The sequence below is a fragment of the Tachypleus tridentatus genome, chromosome 7, assembly GCF_004210375.1.
Source record: "Tachypleus tridentatus isolate NWPU-2018 chromosome 7, ASM421037v1, whole genome shotgun sequence".
In the NCBI taxonomy this organism is placed as follows: Eukaryota; Metazoa; Arthropoda; class Merostomata; order Xiphosura; family Limulidae; genus Tachypleus; species Tachypleus tridentatus.
The window spans coordinates 167,063,929-167,090,094 of record NC_134831.1 but is presented as its reverse complement, the minus strand read 5'-3'; the positions used below and the strand labels follow the sequence as shown (position 1 = coordinate 167,090,094).

The 26,166-nt window shown below is 32.7% G+C and overlaps 1 long non-coding RNA gene across 1 annotated transcript; it reads left to right on the top strand.

The window, feature by feature from the left end:
• The first annotated feature begins 7,122 nt into the window (after nt 1-7,122).
• On the top strand, nt 7,123-9,821 carry LOC143257156 (uncharacterized). The gene is made up of 2 exons (XR_013031706.1): nt 7,123-7,771; nt 8,489-9,821. It is a non-coding gene; the product is annotated as an uncharacterized LOC143257156 (long non-coding RNA).
• The last annotated feature ends 16,345 nt before the right edge of the window (nt 9,822-26,166 follow it).

Sequence of the window (26,166 nt, the reverse complement as noted above, 5' to 3'; positions counted from 1 at the left end):
AAAAAGATTATTTCCATAAACAACATGCCCCCTAATTAACGACCATACACCTATACACTTTTCAGTTGCGAACGGCTCATATGTTGTTCTCTATTTCATCACAGCTCCCAAGGACACAGTAAACAGAATCTCTTGCTTTAGTGTACATGATGAAATCACCAGGGACCATTTCCCCATTTCCTGTGTAATTCACCAGCGCCATCCCACAGCGAGGTACACATACACTAAAACACTGGCTCACTTTCAATGCTTCACTAGATTTCTATCTACCACACTCAACTGAACATGTTAACAATAAAATAGAATTAGACAACTATGTTAAGCAAGTTACTGAAGTCATACACAAAGCCATTAAAAACACGATTCCAAAAACAAGGAAAAAAACGCTGATATAATCAGTGGACTTTAACACCGGAAATTCACTCACTAATAATCACACGTAGGCAGTTAAGACGAACACGCGACCCGATCATCGAACACAGATCAACAGAACAAATGCAAAAATTAAACAACAAATTAAAGTAGCGAAAGAAATAAGTTGGCAGAACTTTTGTAAAAACTTAGAAAAACTAAGAACAACCCAAAAGAATTTTGAAAAAAATTAAGAGTATTTCTTTACATTTAACCGTTTATTGAATACTGTTTTATTTATCATGTTTCTTTTACTTTTAATTATCTAAGTAGAGGTTGTTCGTGTTTGTAAAAAAATATTTACATGTGTTGAGTTGCTCACCAGTTGCTCCATGGACGAAAAGTTAAATGTTTGAATGAAGTTAATACTGGCAGACTGCCAGTAAGTGCAAGAGACCATAGATGAACAGCGAGATGATGAAACAATATCGAGCGAGAAAGGCTTCTTCTGTAAAACACTTGATTTGTAGACTCTGGTGAACATATTATTCACTATAATATCGTGAATTGTGAATTTTAATAAAATAAAAATATGTGTACATGTAAACACATTTAAAAATCTCCTACTTACTGTCCAACATCTGTTCCTTCATCTACAGAATACTTTATATATCACGGAAAGAGTATCATTTGTTATTTCTGTTTATACTTAGTGATCCAGCGTTCGGTGTATAATATTTATTCCATATAATTTACTTTTTTTCGCAAAAACTTAATTAAAAATACTCAGTTTCTGATTTCACCATATTCTTAGGCATTGGAAATCCCTAGGGTTACAGTATTGTTCTAAAGCATAGAGGGCAGCACAATCGCATGTACTTTATGGAAGTGTGTGTGTTTTTTTCTTATAGCAAAGCCACATCGGTCTATCTGCTGAGTCTACTGAGAGGAATCGAAACCCTGATTTTGAAGTTGTAAACCCGTAATGAGCCATGGTGGGAAGTATTGACCAGTGGATACAGCAATGTTATCCAAAGACAGACACAATTCATTTAACTAAGCCTGGATACAAAGAAGCAATGGTAGATCATCTGTTTTGAAAAACATAACCCTCCGAGGAAGCATAACACGATCTCAGGTGAGATGCTGTTGTAAGGATCGAAGTTTTGAAGCATCCAGTAAAGACAGTTGCAAACAGCAGAGGTGTAGAGGATGTTCACGAGACTCTGGGTACAAGCTCTGCACTGGGAATTGCGGAAAGTCCCGGTGCAAAGCCGAAGTCCCTGATGATGAATGCGATTCAGCAACTTGAAGTCTGAGGTCCTAACAGAGCCATAGACCAGTGACCTATAGTATAGTTTGATCGAATAAGAAAGAGCACGATGTATCTTTAGCATAGAACGTCGATCAGCTCCACAAGTGGCGCAAGAGAAGACATGGAGGATGTTCAGTGCTCTTGTACATTTGACTGGTAACTGATTGATGTGTGATATAAAGGTCAGCTTGCGGTCACAAATAAACACCAGGAACTTTGTCTCAAAGACCATGGGTAACACAGCTTCATGGATACAGACTTCAGGATCGATGGCGACATAAGTGCATGAGACGGTTTTACAGAGAGAGAAGTAAAAACTATTCGCTGTGATTTACTTCAGAATTGGATTGAGGGTGGTTTTTGGCTGCCGCTTAATATGCCTAACGACTGACATGAGATGTGAATTTCGTTGACAAAGGGAAAGCAGCTAGTCGTCACCACCCACCGTCAACTCTTAGGCTACTCTTTTACCAACTAATAGTGGGGTTGATTGTAACTTTATAATGCCCACACGGCTGAAAGGGAGAGCATCTTTGCTGCAACCGGAATCAAACCCGTGTCCTTCAGATTACGAGTCAAACTCCTTCACCCATCTGGCCATGCTGGGCTTTATATATGAAGTACAAAAGGTATTTGAAACGATGAAAGTAATACCGGCAGACTGCCAAGAAGTACAAGAGAGTGTAGTGAACAGCCACGTGACGAAACAATATTGATAGAGAAATGGCTACTTTTCTAAAAAACACCTGGTTTGAAGACTGGAGGGCATATCATTCATTATCATAATTTATTTTTATAGTTGAAATTGAAACAGAGAATATGTTTCGTGTTTAATTTTTATAAAATAAAAACAAGTATTCATATAAGTTTTCTCCACAATCTCTATTATCTGTCAACCAAAGCAAAATGTCTGCTTCTACGTATCGTAGTCCAAGAAACAAAGTAACCGTTTCTTTTAAATCGTCTTCCGCCACTTCTTGAACTACTCTCATCAAAATAAAAAGTGGGATTTGAGTGTCACTTTTTTAGCGTACCTAAACTTTCATACTGCGAAGAGTAATTTTGCGTTAAAGTTATTCATTCTATAAGTATACGGTCTCCTATTAATCATGCTTACGTTACTTGCATACAATCTATTCAGCTGTATAGTTTTTATTGTAATTAATGACAAACAAATTCAAATACTGGAAAATAATTTTATAAAACTTAGGACTCGTACTATGCGCATGTTAGCCAGTTGGTCATTTGAAGTAAAGCCCTAATAAAATGGATTTAATAAGTATTTTATTAAAGTCAGGGGAAATATTACAATGTAACGTGATATTGAAATTGCGAAATTATTGATATAAAGAATTGCCTTTTAACTCTACGTACTGAGTTTTTATCCTAGACTAGAAAGCATTATACCAGTTTACCAATAGATGGCACTGCTTTACCTTACCTTTATGTACAAAGAAGAGAATCGTGTTTAATTAGTTTAAACTATAATATTATCATCTATTGAATATGTTTTACCACGGTATTTAAAATAAATACTTTACAAATTATAATTTTCTATACTAAATATATCTCGGTAAATTAAAACTTTCGTCTCGTTCTTGGAAAGCCAATGTTTTTCTGATGTTTCGTTTCGTTCAGTCCTTGGAAACCTTGAGGTTTCGATTACTTTGTAGCCACAATTGATATAAACTATTAAACAGCTACAATAATCGCAACGAACGAACAAATTATTTGTTTTATGTGTTACTGTATTGATAGTAAATTCCGTAGGAATATCTTTGTTTACCATATCATTAACTGTAGATCTTGAATATTAGAAATATACAATTATATTTATTATATGAGCCAAATATCTTTGTTATTATTTGTTAATATCTGATTTATTGTAGATTTTGAATATCAGAAATGTAAAGCAGTATTTATAATATGAACTATGACGAGCATCTAAATTTAAAATTCACCAAAATTGATCTTTTACAATATTTCTTGTTGCTACTAATGATTTAATTTTAATAACTGATTGAATCCTGTCTTACCAGTCAGTTATGTTCCTTAATCTACATAATGTGAAAATTTACTCGATATATCACGTGTCACTTGTTATTTTTGTTTGTGCTTAATGAAAGAAAATTCGGTGTACAATATTTTACATGAAATTACATTTGAAATGTTTGGTAAAAATCTAATATGTCTTCCAAATACTTTATTAATCTACCTCATATTGTTTTTGAAAGGACAGCACAGTCACAAAAGAGTCACTCAATTATTAAAGTAGCTTAAAAAAAACTTGAACATAAAATTTCTTCTGACTGTTCTTGTTTCTATATTTATATCAACTATAAGCTTACAGGAATTCTCGCACAATTTATTTTTTGTTTCATTGAATTTCATACGAAACTAGCACTCCCTAATTATGAAGTTTTAAAATAAAGAGAAGGCAGCATTTAAAAAACCACCTACCATCAACTATTAAGTTACTCTTTAACAACTAACAGTCGAGCTGATCGTTACATTATAATGTCCCTGAGGAGGTAAAATGGTGAAAGTATTCGACGATTTGTTTCTACCTATCGACTACCAATTGAGGGTTCTAACCACCAGAACATACCTGGTCTTGTGGAACTGTTGGATATTCATACACTATGGTAATGATACAAGAACATATCTGCAGACTCTTCTTCCACCACCGACAATATTCTATGTGATGGGCCTGTGAGAAAATTTCTATGGAGGGAAAGTTTTGTACATTGTATTTAATCTCCAGTCACCCCGATATCATTCCCACATTTGTACACATTTATTAAACAACGCCATCAAAGTCCATTCACAAGAATTTTTCAGAGACATTCTGAAGCCTGGGAAGATACATCCAGTGTATCATTAATTCCTGTTTGATCTTTCATGTCACGGTATAACAGACAGTTTAATATGGACTTTTTATGGCTAACTGTGTTATATTGATGAAGCCACACCATATTTGACAGTCAGTCCTTAGAAGAATGGCGTTTATCAACATATATTGATGTCAGCCTTTAAGTATGCAGGGTTAAGCTTGGCACTTTCCTATATTCTTAACTAATGCTGTTACCTGCACCAACCATAAATTCCTTAGACCAAAATTCTTGGAAATGTTCTGTAGTTAATTGTATCAATATAAATAATGTCATTGATTCGCAAAATTTAAAAACTAAACTCACAAGTGAACAAATATGTCATTTATTTATAAGTAACATCAACAAATTAAAAAAAATCTATATATAATAATCAGTGATGTGGAGAAAAACCCACTTGTAGAGAAAAATATGTATGTAACAAAGGCTCATTTGGGTTGAGAAAATATTTTACAAAGAGGAGCGAACAACGAGTCCATAGTACGAGTCCTAAGTTCGCTCCTCTTCGTAAAATATTTTCTCAACCGAAAGAGCCGCTTTTACATATATATTAATCTATACATAATGATGTCATCAACATATAATATTGTTATCACTGACGAATAGAACACGGAGTATCAGATAAACCTTACAAAATATTTTATACTAAACTACCAGTACCACTGTACTGTGTATAAGTTTAGGTGAATGTTGAGAAATTTAATTATTTTATTGATTCAATAATAAATTTACGTTTAAGTTGGAGTTTCATTACAAATTTTCTATTAAAAAGTTATCAATTATCATATTTGACAACTTAATTTTTGATATCAAACACAAAACAACTAATATAATTTATTTTACTTACCAGAGGGCAATAATATAGCGATCTACTGACGAAATATATTTCTTGAAAATATGGCGTTTGATAACAACCAAATTAGTATTTTTAATATTATTAAACATGGCCCTGTAGAGTCAGGTGGCTGAGGCACTCGACTCGTACTCTGAGGGTCGCGGGTTGGAATCCCCGTCAAACCAAGCATCCTTGCTCTCTCAGTCGTGGGGGGCGCTATAATTTGACGGTTAATCCCACTATTCGTTGGAAAAAGAGTAGCCCATGATTTGGCAGTGAGTGGTGATGACTAGCTGCCCTCCCTTTTTTTCCTACACTGCTAAGTTAAGGACAGCTGGTGAAGATAGCCCTTTCGTAACTTTCCGAGAAATTAAAAAAAAAAAGAAATTATTAAACTTATCATAAAATTCAGCCAAAAATTTCCAATAACAACATCTTGTTATGAATTTTGATTTTGAAATAATGTGTACTAAGAAAAACTGTTTTTAGTAAATATACCATGAATAACTGTGAAACTTTTTTAACAACACTAGTTCTTCAAAAATTAGTAACGAGTAGACTCATAATAAATAGCCATTCTATTAAGCCAGTATTTGTCTGCTTTCTTATAGCAAACCCACATAAGACTATCCGAGAGAAATAGAACCCTTAATTATAGCGTTGTAAATCCGTACAAGCATGATACATCAGCTATCATCATGTTATTAACATCTTCAAAATAATGTTACTTCAAGATTTGTCTTCCATATCAAAGCATATAGGAGCGAATAAGTTTAACTCAACAAATATTTATGTAAATATTTTGTTTTAACTACTTGAAGTTTAGACCAAGGTCGAATAAGTACTAAATAAAAATGTTCTTCACAAAGAAAGTAATTATTCATACATTGGTTATCTTTATACAAACGTTATTAGAATCCACACGTTTTTAGATGTTTATTTTGAATAATGAGCTAAATTACTTCGAGTGATGAACTAGATGAACATCATAGTTAAAATGTTAGTGATTTAGAACATTTGCAATTTTTTACTTAGTTATTCAAGTACTTTAAAAAAATATTCGTGGAAACAACTCATAAAATTTTCAGTTCAAACTTCGCCGATTTGATTTAACGCATTAAATTGTAATTATTTGTATAATTATTGATTTAGTATATTCGACGTACGTGTAAGACACCTGATGTAACCTGCTGCACAACCAAGCTAAGAAAATAATTACCAAAAAGTGTGATATAATGTACTATTTCACTATTCTTAATATAAAATGTAAATTTGAATTAACATATCTATCGATATTGACTTTATTATTGGTTATACTTGGGCTGGAGTAATCTATGTTGTTGTTTATTAAACAAATAAATTTTTCACTTTTGAGAGTAAATGCTTTTCTTGTTTTTTTTTAATTTCGCACAAAGCTACTCAAGGGTTATCTGCGCTAGCCGTCTCTAATTTAGCAGTGTAAGACTAGAGGGAAGGCAGCTAGTCATCACCACCTACCGCCAACTCTTGGGCTACTCTTTTACCAACGAATAGTGGGATTGATCGTAACATTATAACGCCCTCACGGCTGAAAGGGGGAGCATGTTTGGTGCGACCGGGATTCGAAACCGCGACCGTCGGATTATGGACTATTTGATAAGGCGTAAGAACGCCTTACGCGCTTGGCCATGCCGGGCCTCGATTGACACGAGAGTGAAATTAAAAAAAAACCCACAAAAAACATGTCAGTCGTCCAACATGAAGTATATTGAGCGGCATCTACAGACAACACATCAATTGTTTATTGAAGTGAACCACAGCAAAGGATTTTAACCTCTCTCACTCTGAAACAGTTCCATGTACTTTTGCCGCCAACGGGATATACACTCCCATCCTGAACTCCGTATCGGTGAAGTTGTGCTAACCGTCGTACCTGAGACAAAGTTTTTTACCGCAAGCTGACCTTCAAACCTCACATCAAGCAGCTACAAGTCAAAACTACAAGATCACTGAATATCGTCCGTATCGTCTCTTCCACTACTTGGGGAGAGAATCGTTGTTCTATGCTAAAGATATATGGCGCTCTTATTCGATACAAACTAGACTATAGGTCACCGATCTTTGGCTCTGCCAGCACCTCCGCCTAGAAGATGCTGGACCCCATTCATCATCAGGGACTTTGGCTCTGTACTGAAACTTTCCGCACTTCTCTAGTCCGGAGCTTGTACACAGAGTTTCATGAACATCCTCTACACTTCTGCCGTTTGCCACTGACTCTACTGTATGCTTCGAAACTTCGATCTTCACCATCCCACCTCGTGTTGTGTTTTTCTTTCTTGGTGGACCATGCTTTTTCAGAACAGACTATGTGCCATTGCTCCTTTTGGCCTTCGTTTCCAGGTGCAGTTGGATAAATTGGGTCTGTCTTTTGATAAAAATGCTGTATCCACTGATCAACCCATCCCACTATGGCTTATTACAGATTTGCAACGCTTGGTGAACTCAGTAGATAGCCCGATATAGCTTTGCAATAAGAAAACACACATCATACACACTTCCATAAAGCTTATAGGATTGTACTACTCTCTTTGCTTTAAAACAATACTGCGAACCTAGGGATTTCGAATACCTAACAATATGAGAAAATGAAAAACTGAGTATTTGTTAATTATGTTGTTGCAAAAAAAGGAAAATTATATGTGTAAACTATTATACACCGAATGCTGTATCATTAAGCATAAACAGAAATAACAAGTGACACTCTGTACGTGATATATAAAGTATTCTGTAGATGAAGGAACAGATGTTTGACAGCAAGTAGGACATATGTAAATGTGTTTACATGTATACTTATTTTTATTTTATAATGTAACAGTAGTTAACAAACGGTTGAAAGTCAGAGATTTATTACTGAACAATTATATAACGAATATCTTAAAAATTTACTTTGATATTCATTGTACAACAAGGTATTGATATGATGTTAACAGTTTACTGATCATGACGTTTATTGGTTAAGCCATTCGGCCGCTAGATAGATAGTGACCAATATAAATATGTACAAACTATTTTACACAATTTTTTTCCTACAAATATCATTTTCTTCTCTATCTCTAGCTGCTAGGACTTGCCGATATGACATTTTGTTTACTGTGATGTTCCTTTAACTTAGAGTTTACAGTTGAAGAATCTGGACGAGGCTGTGAGGGCACAATATACAAAGCACAGTAAGAGTGGTCACTTCTCTATATGCGAGAAAGTATTGACGTTTTAGCTTTTATAACCAAGATATAATTCTCTTCACTGTACACAAGATTTGTCTCATGATTATGTTGATAATTAATAACGACAAAAATTATATAACTGCATAGTCTGTACACAACTAACATAATCATAATAAATAGAAGAACATACAATTATATATTGAATAATTTTAACTCGTCTGATATTTGACACCTTTGTAAAATTATTAGAAGTCATCTTAATATTGTTGTAAAGTTAGTCTGTTATATATTTATATATAAAAAAACATTTACTTAAACTTTGTTTCACCACTAATATTATATAGAAATTATTGTTCAGTTTGGGTTGGTTATAATATGTTTATAAATTTTACACGGACATATTACATTACACATATATAAGTGTGAAATAGTTCATTTTAAAAGATTAGCAAATTTTCATTCACTAAGAAAACATAGTGTTGTGTCTGATAGTTTGTAGCCTGTGTATTGTATTATTATTATACGGATAATTAGTTTTTTTAATTTGATTATATAGCAAGTTACATGTAATTGCCTCAACACCGCAACATGAAATAGAACTAATGTGTTAAAGTACAGGAAGCACCGCTAAAAACGTGGTTTCGATACCCATGGTAGGCAGAGCACAGAGAGCCCATTGTATAACTTTGTGCTGAATTCCAGAACAAACAAGTACAGTAAGTCATTTGGTATTTTATTAAACGTCTCTCATACAGAAGTATCTACAGTGTTATTATGGATCAGTTATTATATACAAAACATATTCTTACACTGTGATATAACGATGTGTTTTCCTGGTGTCATTCTATTTAGTATCCTATACAGTTGAATTCTCTAAAAGTTGGAACTATGAAGAACATTTAAATTGTAATGCATAGGAAGTCGTTTAGTATTTTATTTTATGTATCTAATAAAGAAGAATGAATAGCAGTGTTATGGTTTAGTAATTTACCACAGAAAATATTTCTACTTTATTAACTAACTATACATTTTCCCGTTAGGATACTATTTTAAAACATATAAGTTGTACTACCAATAAAGCTCAAATTAAATTAGTGGTAACTAATAAAAAGTATTTTTGATTGTATTGAATGTATCACCTGGTAAAGAATTCGGATATTAATTAAATATAAGTGAGAATATATTTAAAATTGATGTTATTATTTTGTCACATGTAAACTAATGTTGTTTATTTGGCTTAAACCATAAAAGTTTGTTGTTAATATATAAATGAAGGTTAGATTAAAAAAAATTATGAAAGATGAAAAAAATTAATACACATTATGGTCTACTATGATGATGTTTGGTTGTAAAACACAAAATGTAATTCTCAGTAATACCGCCCTCTGCTAGAGAGTTTTAATATTTACTGTTAAAATATTACAGTTGATATCCATTTCCGACTGCCAGCTAATTTTTATTATACACTAGTTTGATAATTACACAGACATTTTACTATATGTTCAACAGTTCTATCACATATTGTCAATGTTAAATATGTTCTTATCAAGTTAGATTGTTATCAATCGATGAATTGTCGTGTAGAACGTTAAATAAAATCGATCTTTGTGGTACGAGTCTTTTCTGGAGCAGAGAGTTCGGTTCCATTATGAGTGCGTGGGAATAGAATTTCCTGGCTCCCGATGTTTCCACACATGCTGTAGCTGGGTTACTTTGAAGTTTTACCAATCAAAACGAACAAACCAATAAACGTTACATTCATAATTGTTTTCATAAATCTTCACATAAACAGCGATGTTACTGTACACATTAAAATATTTTTGTTTTACATTTGCACAAAACGAGAAACAATGAGAAACTCAATTCTGTGATAACCTTAGAAGAGGAAAACTTAATCTCAACATTTACTAAATATGTACAAGTAAAGAAAATGACAAATTAACCTTTACAAATAATTAGGTAAGAGTTTCAGATGTTTGAAGCTGTAGTGCTTTATAAACCTGTACAAATGACTACTGTCATGTGACAAAGAGGATTATGTCGTCACACTGAACTCAGTGTATAGATACCGTTCTTGTTTGAATAGGTAATGACTGAGCTCGGCTCGAATTCTAAAGGTCGCGAGTTCGAATCCCTGTCTCATAAAACTTGTTGGCTCTTTCAACCAAAGAGGTGTTTCAAGTGACGGTTAATCCTAGAATCTGTAAATAAAAAAGTATCCAAGAGTTGTCGGTGGATGGTGATGACTATCTGACTTTTTCTGATATCAAACAGCTAAATTAGGGACGACTAGAGCAGATAATTCTTGTGTAACTTTGGGGGAAATTTAACAGTGAAACAAAGAAATCAACAGTGTGTCTACATGATTTAGGGTAAAAAAGTCATCTATGCAGCCTGTATATTTTTAATGAAATAAAAGAAATGTCTATATAGACACTTGTGTGATGTATTTTAATGTTAAAATAACTAAGTATTGGATATAACATTACACATCGAGGCTAACGTTACAGTAGTTATGTGTGACACAGACGATTTATTGATATATAAACTATTTGTATACATTCATTACATACAAATTATGTGTGCAGGGCATGAAATAGGTTTTCACTATTTACATAGTGCTATATATTCCACCCTAATCACACAATTGCATTTACACTTACAGTTTAAAGTTATTCCATAACTACATGAGCCACGTTAACAGAAATGTTTTAGATGTAAATAACAAATAATGAGTCACAGATTTCCTATGGCTCAGTGCGTGTGTCTCTACATATCTCTATAATAATGTAATTCCATTCATGACATCAACTGTTACTGGAATCATTCTGATTGGCTGTGATGTCCTATAATATTCACTGTTAAAATATTACGCTTCATACAATTACAACTATTATAGTTGAGTATCAGCACCGTTGTTCAATAAAACGTAGAAGAAGTACCTAATAATTTAACCGTCTTTTGTAAAAAATATTTATATCTTGTTTGATAGTATTTATTTATAATAGTAATTATAATGAATATTTTACTAAGTACAAATCTTAAATACTTGTTTGAATAATTCTTGTCACCATGTTGTCAGAAACTAATATTTTGTTTTCATTTCAAAAGTTGATATTGAGCTACATACATGATAACTTTAACGTTTTTCTATCTATTGTTAAACTTTCCTTATGTGTGTTTTGGTTGATCGGTCGGGTGTTGTTGTTGGTTGTTTTTTAACAAATGAATGAAGGTTCAACTTTCTTGTTTTATTAAGTTAGAAAAAAACAACAAGGATGAGAAAAATTTCAATATGAAATAAATTTTATTGTTAAACGGAATCTAGAAATTGAAATTTTTATCGTTGAAAAATCATACATTAAATATCGTGCGGTATTACACTGGTTTTAGTGTCCCTGTCGTACATTGGTATCTGTTTCTACTGTGGCTTTCCACTTCCATGCATAAAAAAGTTCCTCTGTTCTGATATATCTGTAGCTAGTAAGATATAAAATTCATGGGTTGTACTTGGTTTTGAGGTTTTATTTTAGGTTAAAAGGCAAATTTCATAAACTATAAAAATATTGAATTTAACAGATCGGAGAAATGAAGACTATAAAATTATTACACTTTTGATGTTTACAACACTAATGGAACTAACTCCACGTGAGATTCTAAATTGTTTAAGAGTAAATTCAAACAAACAGTTGAAATGTTATGATAGAAATATCAATTATAAGTTAACTTTGTCCTTATCATTGAAAAACCAATTAGAATGTTTCTTTCTTGTTTGTTATTAATGGAGGTGTGTAAAATAATATTTAATAAAAGTAAGATAATTTATGACAAAAACGTTTATCCAAAAATTCGAATCTTGTCTATGTTTCTAATGAAATAATGTAAAAAACAATACATCTTTGTTATCGACTATATATTTCACAGATAATTTAAATTCTTTCGAAATGGTTTCATATGTGAAACAACAACAAAGGGTGACATAACCATGCTGTTTTATAACATTTGTCCTTATAACTTTTAAAGTAAATATTTAATTGAATTTCTGTTTGTTGCTTTAACTTTTTTAAATATTTATATTTAACTGAATATAAATTTGAAAGAATGGAATATTTACAATAAAATAACAGATAATTGTTTCACATGTGTTTGTTCTTAATGAACGAGTGTATAAAATAATGATTACATTAATACGACAGCTTCTGATGTTGTGGTCATGTTTGTTATAACATTCAATCCACAGTTGTAAGAAAAATATACCGTATTTTACGTCTTGTAAGACGCAGTTTTTTTCTTTAAAAAATTCATGAAAAGATCACCATGCGTCTTTCAAGACAAAAGTGATGGGTTAACGCAAGATGTTACCTTAGGATCTACTCAAATCGGCCTCTCATTCAGATCGTAATTTCATTAATTACGGATTACACGTATTTTCATTGATATAAAACATTCAATCTAATTAATATTATCGATATACTGGGGAATATATGATGTATTTACTCAATACATTAAAAAAAATCAAGCCAACATCGAAGTGTTGGTTACTGAGTTAGTTGTTTTTTTCTTAGAAATGTCTTTCTCAAATTATGGTGCGTTTTCCACGATGTAGCGTCTTGCTACGAGTATGGTAGAGTATTTAGTGAGCTAGCTAGCCAACAGAGGATTACTTTAACGTGTTTGCATAGAGGGTTTTTTATGTACTTTTGGTGAAGCAATGGAAAGGAGAGTTTTATACACGTAATTATAGCATTAAAATTAAACTTGACGAACAGCATCAGCTTAAAATATATGACTAAAATTTTACATGAGACACCATCCTGAAAACAAGAAAGTAGATTGGTTTATAGGTTAATAGTGAGAGGTTTTACTGACAAACTAAACAAATTAACGTAAGTGTTAAATATGATTATAGTTTGTGACGTGTTCTGCAACATCATTGGTTGAAGTTGGCAATGACGTAATGTTAAGAGTTTTATAAGCAAAATGTTCATTGGTGAGTAAAAAACATTTTAAAATATTATCAGCTCTAATGATACCATTCTCTTTTGTGAGTGAAGCTGTGAGGTCTTGCCGAGATGACATCGTATGTACAGGATATTCTATTTGCTGTGGTGTTCCTCCTGCGTATTGTCGTTTTACGTCACTCGCTTGAACAGCAATATGTCTACAGATTTATAACGCTAAAAGCATGGGTTCGCTTCCCCTCTGTGGGCTCAGCAGATAGCCCGAAGTGGCTTTGCTATAAGAAAAAACACACACACACATTATTATTTTATTGGTGTTGGATCTGGTTTTGGATTTGGAGGTGCATAGGCTGGTGAAGCGAATAACACTGAAAATACTAGAGTTTTCACATGGAATTTCGATGTCAATAAACATATATAATAGAAATAAATCCAAAGTTTTTTGTTTTTAAACACAAAACTGAGAATGGTTTGTTGTGACCACACGAGGGATCGAAATCCGAATTTAACTTTGTAAGTTCTCGATGTTACCAGTTTCTCAACGTAGGTAGAATTTAAAGCCTCTTATAAACTAAGTAGTTGCTTAAAAATAGTTTCGAATGATCACATTGGTGTACAATAAGATATCGGCAAGCAGTTTAAAACAGTATATGTAACCTAATATTTTAATAGTAAATATTAGGAAGCTCTAACAGATGGACTTAACTTCGATAATTACTTACTGTTTCTGTGTAATAAGAACAAACATCTTCGGCAATCTAATAAATCATTTAAGCCATAATATGTAATGAAACCGTTCATTATATGTTTCATTAATATTTTATAATTATACCTACATCTAATTAGTAAAACCAAACGATAATGATTGAAGATAAATAATCAATGATATTTTATATTATATGTAATATTTGTACTTTTATTTCATTGTAACAAGTTGGAAACAAATATGTCTATCAAACAAAATGACACAGGATTTCATAACACTTAGATATCATCGTTATGGATCGGTATATTTCCAAAACTATTTATATTTGATATAATATTATAGAGTCAGCACTTTAGAACATAAAATTATAATGATTATCAAAATGATGGAAAAAGAATTTCAACCTCACTCATAAATATAAGTTAAAGCAGTGCCATCAACTGTATAGTTAGCGCTACCTACTGTTTAAATGAGTAAATACAATTCAGTTCCAGACATGTGAAGAATTCTTGTAATTTTGCTATTTCTTTCTTTTATTATATTTTCTATTTCAAGTATAAAATAGTTACATAAGTCATTTTAGGCCTCACGTTGCCTTCTGGTTAGCTTGCTTCGAACTATACATCCGAGAGCTTATTGTTCAGAACCCAAAGTTTGTTATAACTAAAAACAAACCGAAACAAAAATAAAAATAAACAAATTGAAAGAATTTTAGGGTACAGCGTATAATGTGAAATATAAAATCCAACCTACGTTTCGGAGGTGACTGTGGAAGTAGGGCTTGAATTGCGGTGGGGATACATCATCTGTCAGTCTTAACCTCCCTTCGTCAGTCTCACATATAGCAATAAAATAAAGGAATAGTGATAGAAATTAAAATAATATAAATTAAAGTGTGATATGTAGGTACTCAAACAACTTAATACATAGTAAGAATGATGAAATAGCACATTTTATAACACCTATTAGTAATTAGTTTCTTAGTTCTGTTATGTAGCAGGATACATAAGGTGTCTTACACGTACGTTCCAAGTTAATACATCAAAATTATACAAATAACCAAAATTTAATGTGCCACATCAAATCAAGGAATGTTTCAGTTGAAAGTATTTTAAGTTATTTCAGTTCATATATTTCGAAGCTTTTGAATAACTTTCTTAAAATTTCAGATGTTCTAAATCATTAACACTTTAATTCTAATGTTCATTTGAGTGATTATTGAAAATACAAATCCAAGAATGTGTGGAGTCTAATAATATTTATATTGCGTTAACACGTTCTGTATGTCATTAACATTTAGAAACTTAATATTTATTGAGTTAAACTTATTTGTAGAAATTAGTTTCCATCTTGTGTGTATGAAGACAACTCTTGTAAATATGTTTTTTGTGGAAGGTAACAACACGATTATATCTGCCTTTGTATCTCAAAATGGCTGCTATGGGTATCAACACTTATGTTAATAAGGAGAGAACAACGTTTCAACCTTATCAGTTAATATTCAGGTTAAAAAAGAGGATTTCTGCGTTTATACTACGGCTGTTTTATTTCTTTGTTTTTGAATTTCACACAAAGCTACTCGAGGGCTATCTGTGCTAGCCGTCCCAAATTTAGCAGAGTAAGACTAGAGGAAAGGCAGCTAGTCATTACTCACCGCCAACTCTTTACCAACAAATAGTGGGATTGACCGTCACATTATAACGCCCCCACGGCTGAAAGGGCGAGCATGTTTGGCGCGACGGGGATGCGAACCCGTGACCCTCAGATTACGAGTCGCACGCCTTAATGCTACTTATTTTCGAAGAACAACTGTAGTCAGAGAAAATATAACAGCAGTTCTTTTACTGTATAATAAAAACAAGCTTTTTCCTACTTAATTAGTTTGTATAATATCAAAATTATATTCATAACAACATGATGTCATTTGAAACTTTCAATGGAGTTTTTAAAATAATTGATAATAATAATAGCACTTAATCGGTTATCTTGAAACGCTATATTATTGCCGTCTAATGAGTAAAATAAATCATATATGAAGTATTCTCTGTTTTTGTTTTTTTGCGCAAAGCTACACGAGGACTATCTGCACTAACTGTGTATAATTTTGCAACGTAAGACTAGCGGGAAGGCAGCTAGTCAGCACCACCCATCGCCAATTCTTGGGCTACTCTTTTACTAAAGAATAGTGGGATTGACTTGTGAATGACAAACAGTTACAATGTCATATGTATTAAAAAACAGTGATCATTGTCCGACATTTTTCATCATATCAGTTACGATTTCCTTGATTCCAAGTGGTTTAAATAGATCCTAAAAAATGGAATCACCTCTTTATATGAGCCACTGTTGTCTTGAATCGGCAGTCAATCTCTTTCTTCTAATTTTAATTTTATCCTGCAATTTGACCCACACTTTTAATTTAATGTTTCATCAGTTCTTGAGCCTGTCCAAATAACTGATATGAACCCTTATCTCACTCATACGATTAGACTGTTTTATTTATACGTATTTTATACGATAAGTGGGATTGATTGTCACTTACAATGCCCCCACCAATGAACGGTTAAGCATGTTTGGTGTGACGAGAATTCGAACCCGCGATTTTCAAATTATAAGTCGAGTGCCTTAACAACCTGGCCCTACCGAGCTTTGAAATTTCAAAGATTAAGTTGTAACATATGATAAATAGTGGTTTTATTCAACATTTTTAATATATGGCTTTCATCCCGTTGACGATAAACCTTCACATGCAATTTTAATCAAATAGCATAATTTGTTTTGTATTCTAAATAAAGGTGTTTATAATTATTTCTTTATAACTGAATAATATAAATAAAACCAAATTCTAACTATATGTAAAACAATAATTCAAGGTTATCTAAGACATCTAAGTCACGTGGTGATGTTACGAAGACTCACGGTTCTAAATAGTTTCTTGTTTCGTAACAATAAAGCTGTTTTACACATTGTTTTATTTAATATGGCGACAGTGCATCTAGTGATAATCAATCTCGAAGTTACTTCACGAGAACAGCTTAACACGGAGCCGTCTCGTAATTCTAGGAAACGGTGTGAATGACCAAAGTATATTTCCTGGACAAATGGTGAAGATACTTTATATTTTTTGGTCCTATTAGCTCAGAGTTTTTAAATACGAAATATTTTAGAGGTCACAACCTCAAGTAAAAGACAAATTTCAACTAATTCTTTAATCATCAAGTTGAAGAACAACAACATGATGACAAGTGTATTGAAGACAAGAAGAACAGAAGACAGGATTTAATCAGTTTTTAAGATTACATCATTAGTTGGACCAAATAAATTATAAAAGCTTTATTTTTGATATTCAAGATCTACAATAACAAATTAAACAAATAATTTTGTTTGTTTGTTGCGAAGTTTGTATCTGTATAATAGTCTCTCTCTCTATATATATATATCAATTGTGGCTACAACAGAAACTGAAACCACTAGGTTACCTAGGACTGAACGAAAGGAAACATCAGAAAATCATTGGCTTTTCAAGAACGGGACGAATGTTTTTAAATTACCGAGATATATTCAATAGGAAAAATTATAATTTGTAAATTATTTAGGTTAAATACCGTGGTAAAACATTTTCAACAAATGATTATATTATTGTTAAAACTAATTAAACATGTTTCTCTTCTTTGTGCCCCCCAATGGCTCAGAGGTATGTCTGCGGACTTACAATGCGAAAATCCGAGTTTCTATACCCGTGATGGGCAGATAACAGATAGCCCATTGTGTAGCTTTGTGCTTAATTCAAAACAACTCTTCATTGTACATGAAGATAAAATAAAGCAGTGCCATATATTGGTAAAATGGTATAAGGCTTTCTAGTCTAGGGTTAAATTACAGTACATAGAATTAAAAATCCTTTGTTTATATTAATAATTTCCCAATTTCAATATCACGTTATTTTGTGATATTTCTTGTGACTTTAGTAAAATACTTATTAAATCAAATTCATTAGGCCATTACGTAACGTGATGAAATGCTTAATATGCCCATAGTATATGTCCTAAGTGTCATAAAATTCCTTTCCCAGTGTTTGAATTTGTTTATCCTAAATTACAATAAAATCTATACAGCTGAATATGTTGTTCGCAAGCAACGTACGCGTAATTAATGGAATAACATACAATTTCATACTGAATAGCAGTAACGCAAAATTATCTTTCGTTATTCTCCTAACCTGGATTCCCACGTTACGGCCGCCCAGTGGCTCAGAGGTAAGTCCGCAGACTTACAACGTTAAAAATCGGGTTTTAATACCCGTGGTGGGCAGAGCACAGACAGACCATGGTGTAGCGTTGTGCTTAATTTAAAACAACAACCCTACGTTACGTTTTTATCAAATATGGTTATCATAATTACTTGATAACCAATTTTAGAAAATAGAGTTTAGAGATGTATTTAATGTTTAATGAAATAAATTCAATTCGAGTTACAAACGGTAAAACTGTGTCACCTTGTGTAATAATGTTGTAAATAGAATATAATTCCTTTTATTATGAAGTATTTTTCTAATTTCACTGTTACTATCATTTTTAATATTTTCTTTACCATTTATTAAATAGTTATTAGATCTTTTAACTAGCAAATGTAGGATGTTTTGATTAAATGGAAATTTGTGTTTGACTAAACCAAGGTTGAGGTCAAAGCTGAAACGCAAAAATCCTTCTTCTGTCATCAGCGTGTACAATTATTTGAGACCTCCTGTATATACAAGGTTATCTCGTTAAGTCTTCAAAGCTTCAGACAGTAAACAAACTGCTGTTATTAGCAAACATCACACTGATAATATTTTATAATGATTTCTGTTGGTGACTACTTATCTAGTTGTAAGGTGAAGCCAAAGTATACCACGTTTAGTAAACTGTTAACATTACGTCAGTACAATGTTCGATCAGTGATTTACATTGTGTATGAAAGAAAGTTTTGATGTTCTAGTTTAACTCAAGTTCTAGCAAGTAATGTTTCATGCACATTGTATTTATTTTAACAAAGTATTCTAGTATAATATAATGATGAAATAAAACGTGTGCAGTGTAAGTTAGGTGATAGTATGGTCACGTAATATATTTTTAGAACTTGACAATCAATTCACTGGAAAGGTTGTCAAACGAGACCGAAAACTCGAACTCTTCTGAATAGTTCACGTTTTTTTTTCACGAGAATAATGGATTAAGTTTAATAAGAGTAATGAAATACACTACTGGCCAAAATCTTAAGGCTAATAAACATAAAGTAAAAATATGCATTTTGCGTTGTTAGATTCAACCACTTATTTGAGTAGAGCTTCGAAAGATGAAAATAAGAAAAGGGGAAAAAAAATACATTTTTTAGCATTTAATAGCGAAAATGTGAACACTATGAAATTAGTCTAAATACTAGCTGGTCAAAAGTTTAAGACCATACCAAAAAGAAGTTCTAAACAGGGTAGGAAATGCCCAACAAGAGGTCTCAGTAGTGAGTTGCACCGCCGTATTGCGAAAAACTTCAAACATTCGCTTTGGTATGGTCGATATAAGCGTTTCCAGAAGGCTGGCTGGAATTTTATTCCAAGTGGTGAAGAATGCTTCACGAAGATTATTCAATGTTTGGAATTGACATCCACTTCTAAAGACCTCCCTTGCCATCCACTCCCAAACATTTTCAATGGGATTCAGTTCGGGCGAACACGCTGAATGGTCAAAAAGAATCACGTTATTCGCCCTGAAAAAGTTCTTTGTTTTGCAAGCATTGTGGATTACAGCGTTGTACTGCTGAAAGATCCAGTCATTTCCACACAAGCGAGGGCCTACACTCAATGAGGATGCTCTCTCCAACATGCCAATGTAGCCACGTGCTGTTTGACGCCCCTGTGTAACCTGAAGCTCCATTGTTCCACGAAAGGAGAAAGCACTCCTGATCATGATGGAACCTTCTCTACTGTGTCGTGTAAAAGATGTCTCCGGTGAGATATCCTTATCGTGCCAGTAACGTTGGAAGCCATGTGGATCATCCACATTAAATATTTTCTCATCATAGAACAAACCCTTCGTCCACTAATCTACGTCACGTGTTTGGTGCTTCTCAGCAAAGTTTAACCGAGCTATATTGTGGTGTGGAAGGAGGCGTGGCTTTGGAAGACGTTTACAATTTTTAAAGCCTTTCTCTCGTCGTAGTTGCCGTGTGATTTTTCTTGAGCTGCATTCTGCATCCATAAGGGCCTTAATCTGGTTCGACGATCGGCTGGTGTCTTGCCAAACAACCAGTCGAATCCTACTGCTCAACGCCAGCGTAATTTTCTTAGGCCGACCACTTGAGCTTCTTATTCCGTGTCCCTCAGGGTCTTTTAAGAAATTTGCAATAGCAGTTTCAATTTGTCCAATCTCACCAGCGATGGCACGTTGAGAGACCTTTGTTTTGCAACTCGACAATTCTGCCACTTTCAAAATCTGTCAACTTTGTAGCCTTTGCCATGTTTCTACCCAATGTAACACAGGAGGTGTCAGTGGGAGATATTGACAACGCTAATGCTTGAACACAAATGACTAAATTTCGTTACGTGTTTACTGATTAACGCTTCCTTTCAATATGGTCTTAAACTTTTGATCAGCTATTATTTAGGCTAATTTCATAGTGTTCACATTTTTCCTATTAAATGCTAAAAAGTTGTTTATTTGTATTTTCCCTTTTCTTATTTGCATCTGTCGATGCTTACTCAAATAAGTGGTTGAGTCCAACAACGCAAAATGCATATTTTTTCTTTATGTTCATTGGCCTTAAGATTTTGGCCAGCAGTGTATGTTTTTATCAAATTATATTGAACATTTTAGATACAGGTCTGTTAAAGTTCACTCATTATTTTAAAACAACCACATAATTTAATCTTTCGATTTATTTCTGACTGGAAGGTAATTTAAACTTCTGTTCAAAGATACAAAATCAATAACTATACAAATAATTAGAATTTAATATGTCACATCAAATTAATAACATTTTAACAAAACTTTTATCAGTTGTTTCCGTAAATATTTTCGAGGTTCTTAAAAAGCTAGGTAAAAATTGTAAGTGTTCTAAATCACTAACATTTTAACCTTGATGTTCATCTGGTTCCCCACTGGTTCACTCTAAGTTAATTTAGCTCATTATTGAAAATAAACACCTAAAAACGTATGGAGTCTATAACATTTGTACCAAATTAACCAATGTATAAATAATTAATTTCTTTGTGAAGTACATTTTTATTTAGCACTTATTCGACCTTTGTTTAAAATTCAAGTAGCTAAGACTTAATATTTACACAAAATATTTGAGTTAAATGTATTCCCTATATGCTTTCATATGGTGTGTATGAAAAAATAATACTCTTTCGTAGGTGTTAATAACACGATGATAGCCGATTTAATGTCATTCGTTCGTACAGCAGTAAGTCTACAGATTTATGACACCCCACTCAGGGGTTCGATTCCCTTCGGTGGACTCAGGAGATAGCGTAATGTGGCTTTGCCATAAGAAAACATATACACACATCGATTTAATACAACGGCTATTTGTTTCAAGTCTACTAGTTACATATTTTTGAAGAAAAAGTGTTCTTAGAGAAAATACAGCATCAATTAATTTGATATATAATAAAAACAGTTTTCTAGTATACCTTATGTCAAAATTATATTTATATAATATGTTATTGGGTATTTTTCGCTTAATTTTATGCAAGGTTTAATATTTTTTGTTTCGAATTTCGCGGAAAGATACGAAAGTTTGCTTGTTTTTGTTTTGTTTAATTTCGCACAAAGCTACTCGAGGGCTATCTGCGCTAGCCATCCCTAATTTAGCAACTTGGAATACTCTTTTACCAACGAATAGTGGGACTAACCGTCACATTATAACGCCCCCACGGCTGAAAGGGCGAGCATGTTTGGCGCGACGGGGATGCGAACCCGTGACCCTCAGATTATGAGTCGCACGCCTTAATGCTACTTATTTTCGAAGAACAACTGTAGTCAGAGAAAGTATAACAGCAGTTCTTTTACTGTATAATAAAAACAAGCTTTTTCCTACTTAATTAGTTTGTATAATATCAAAATTATATTCATAACAACATGATGTCATTTGAAACTTTCAATGGAGTTTTTGAAATAATTGATAATAATAATAGCACTTAATCGGTTATCTTGAAACGCTATATTATTGCCGTCTAATGAGTAAAATAAATCATATATGAAGTATTCTCTGTTTTTGTTTTTTTGCGAGGACTATCTGCACTAACTGTGTATAATTTTGCAACGTAAGACTAGCGGGAAGGCAGCTAGTCAGCACCACCCATCGCCAATTCTTGGGCTACTCTTTTACTAAAGAATAGTGGGATTGACTTGTGAATGACAAACAGTTACAATGTCATATGTATTAAAAAACAGTGATCATTGTCCGACATTTTTCATCATATCAGTTACGATTTCCTTGATTCCAAGTGGTTTAAATAGATCCTAAAATATGGAATCACCTCTTTATATGAGCCACTGTTGTCTTGAATCGGCAGTCAATCTCTTTCTTCTAATTTTAATTTTATCCTGCAATTTGACCCACACTTTTAATTTAATGTTTCATCAGTTCTTGAGCCTGTCCAAATAACTGATATGAACCCTTATCTCACTCATACGATTAGACTGTTTTATTTATACGTATTTTATACGATAAGTGGGATTGATTGTCACTTACAATGCCCCCACTAATGAACGGTTAAGCATGTTTGGTGTGACGAGAATTCGAACCCGCGATTTTCAAATTACAAGTCGAGTGCCTTAACAACCTGGCCCTACCGAGCTTTGAAATTTCAAAGATTAAGTTGTAACATATGATAAATAGTGGTTTTATTCAACATTTTTAATATATGGCTTTCATCCCGTTGACGATAAACCTTCACATGCAATTTTAATCAAATAGCATAATTTGTTTTGTATTCTAAATAAAGGTGTTTATAATTATTTCTTTATAACTGAATAATATAAATAAAACCAAATTCTAACTATATGTAGAACAATAATTCAAGGTTATCTAAGACATCTAAGTCACGTGGTGATGTTACGAAGACTCACGGTTCTAAATAGTTTCTTGTTTCGTAACAATAAAGCTGTTTTACACATTGTTTTATTTAATATGGCGACAGTGCATCTAGTGATAATCAATCTCGAAGTTACTTCACGAGAACAGCTTAACACGGAGCCGTCTCGTAATTCTAGGAAATGGTGTGAATGACCAAAGTATATTTCCTGGACAAATGGTGAAGATACTTTATATTTTTGGTCCTATTAGCTCAGAGTTTTTTAAATACGAAATATTTTAGAGGTCACAACCTCAAGTAAAAGACAAATTTCAACTAATTCTTTAATCGTCAAGTTGAAGAACAACAACATGATGACAAGTGTATTGAAGACAAGAAGAACAAAAGACAGGATTTAATCAGTTTTTAAGATTACATCATTAGTTGGACCAAATAAATTATAAAAGCTTTATTTTTGATATTCAAGATCTACAATAACAAATTAAACAAATAATTTTGTTTGTTTGTTGCGAAGTTTGTATCTGTATAATAGTCTCTCTCTATATATATATATATCAATTGTGGCTACAACAGAAACTGAAACCACTAGGTTACCTAGGACTGAACGAAAGGAAACATCAGAAAATCATTGGCTTTTCAAGAACGGGACGAATGTTTTTAAATTACCGAGACATATTCAATAGGAAAAATTATAATTTGTAAATTATTTAGGTTAAATACCGTGGTAAAACATTTTCAACAAATGATTATATTATTGTTAAAACTAATTAAACATGTTTCTCTTCTTTGTGCCCCCCAATGGCTCAGAGGTATGTCTGCGGACTTACAATGCGAAAATCCGAGTTTCGATACCCGTGATGGGCAGATAACAGATAGCCCATTGTGTAGCTTTGTGCTTAATTCAAAACAACTCTTCATTGTACATGAAGATAAAATAAAGCAGTGCCATATATTGGTAAAATGGTATAAGGCTTTCTAGTCTAGGGTTAAATTACAGTACATAGAATTAAAAATCCTTTGTTTATATTAATAATTTCCCAATTTCAATATCACGTTATTTTGTGATATTTCTTGTGACTTTAATAAAATACTTATTAAATCAAATTCATTAGGCCATTACGTAACGTGATGAAATGCTTAATATGCCCATAGTATATGTCCTAAGTGTCATAAAATTCCTTTCCCAGTGTTTGAATTTGTTTATCCTAAATTACAATAAAATCTATACAGCTGAATATGTTGTTCGCAAGCAACGTACGCGTAATTAATGGAATAACATACAATTTCATACTGAATAGCAGTAACGCAAAATTATCTTTCGTTATTCTCCTAACCTGGATTCCCACGTTACGGCCGCCCAGTGGCTCAGAGGTAAGTCTGCAGACTTACAACGTTAAAAAATCGGGTTTTAATACCCGTGGTGGGCAGAGCACAGACAGACCATGGTGTAGCGTTGTGCTTAATTTAAAACAACAACCCTACGTTACGTTTTTATCAAATATGGTTATCATAATTACTTGATAACCAATTTTAGAAAATAGAGTTTAGAGATGTATTTAATGTTTAATGAAATAAATTCAATTCGAGTTACAAACGGTAAAACTGTGTCACCTTGTGTAATAATGTTGTAAATAGAATATAATTCCTTTTATTATGAAGTATTTTTCTAATTTCACTGTTACTATCATTTTTAATATTTTCTTTACTATTTATTAAATAGTTATTAGATCTTTTTTAACTAGCAAATGTAGGATGTTTTGATTAAATGGAAATTTGTGTTTGACTAAACCAAGGTTGAGGTCAAAGCTGAAACGCAAAAATCCTTCTTCTGTCATCAGCGTGTACAATTATTTGAGACTTCCTTATATATAAGGTTCTCTCGTTAAGTCTTCAAAGCTTCAGACAGTAAACAAACTGCTGTTATTAGCAAACATCACACTGATAATATTTTATAATGATTTCTGTTGGTGACTACTTATCTAGTTGCAAGGTGAAGCCAAAGTATACCACGTTTAGTAAACTGTTAACATTACGTCAGTACAATGTTCGATCAGTGATTTACATTGTGTATGAAAGAAAGTTTTGATGTTCTAGTTTAACTCAAGTTCTAGCAAGTAATGTTTCATGCACATTGTATTTATTTTAACAAAGTATTCTAGTATAATATAATGATGAAATAAAACGTGTGCAGTGTAAGTTAGGTGATAGTATGGTCACGTAATATATTTTTTAGAACTTGACAATCAATTCACTGGAAAGGTTGTCAAACGAGACCGAAAACTCGAACTCTTCTGAATAGTTCACGTTTTTTTTTCACGAGAATAATGGATTAAGTTTAATAAGAGTAATGAAATACACTACTGGCCAAAATCTTAAGGCTAATTTCGCACAAAGCTACTCGAGGGCTATCTACGCTAGCCATCCCTAATTTAGCAACTTGGAATACTCTTTTACCAACGAATAGTGGGACTAACCGTAACATTATAACGTCCCCACGGCTGAAAGGGCGAGCATGTTTGGCGCGACCGGGATTCCATCCCGCGACCCTCAGAGTACGATTCAAATGCCTTAACCATCTGGCCCTGCAAGGCCTGGTATAATAATATAAAAAGTTCTAATTCCGTTGTTGTCAAACGCCATATCTCCAAGAAATATATTTCGTCAGTAGAGCGTTATATTATTGCTTTCTAGAAAGTAAAATAAATAATATTTGTTTTTTGTGGTTAATGTGAAAAATTAAATTGTCACATATGATAATTAATAATTTGTTTATTGAAAATTTGTAATAAAACTCCAACTTAAACGTAAATTTATTATTGAATCAATAA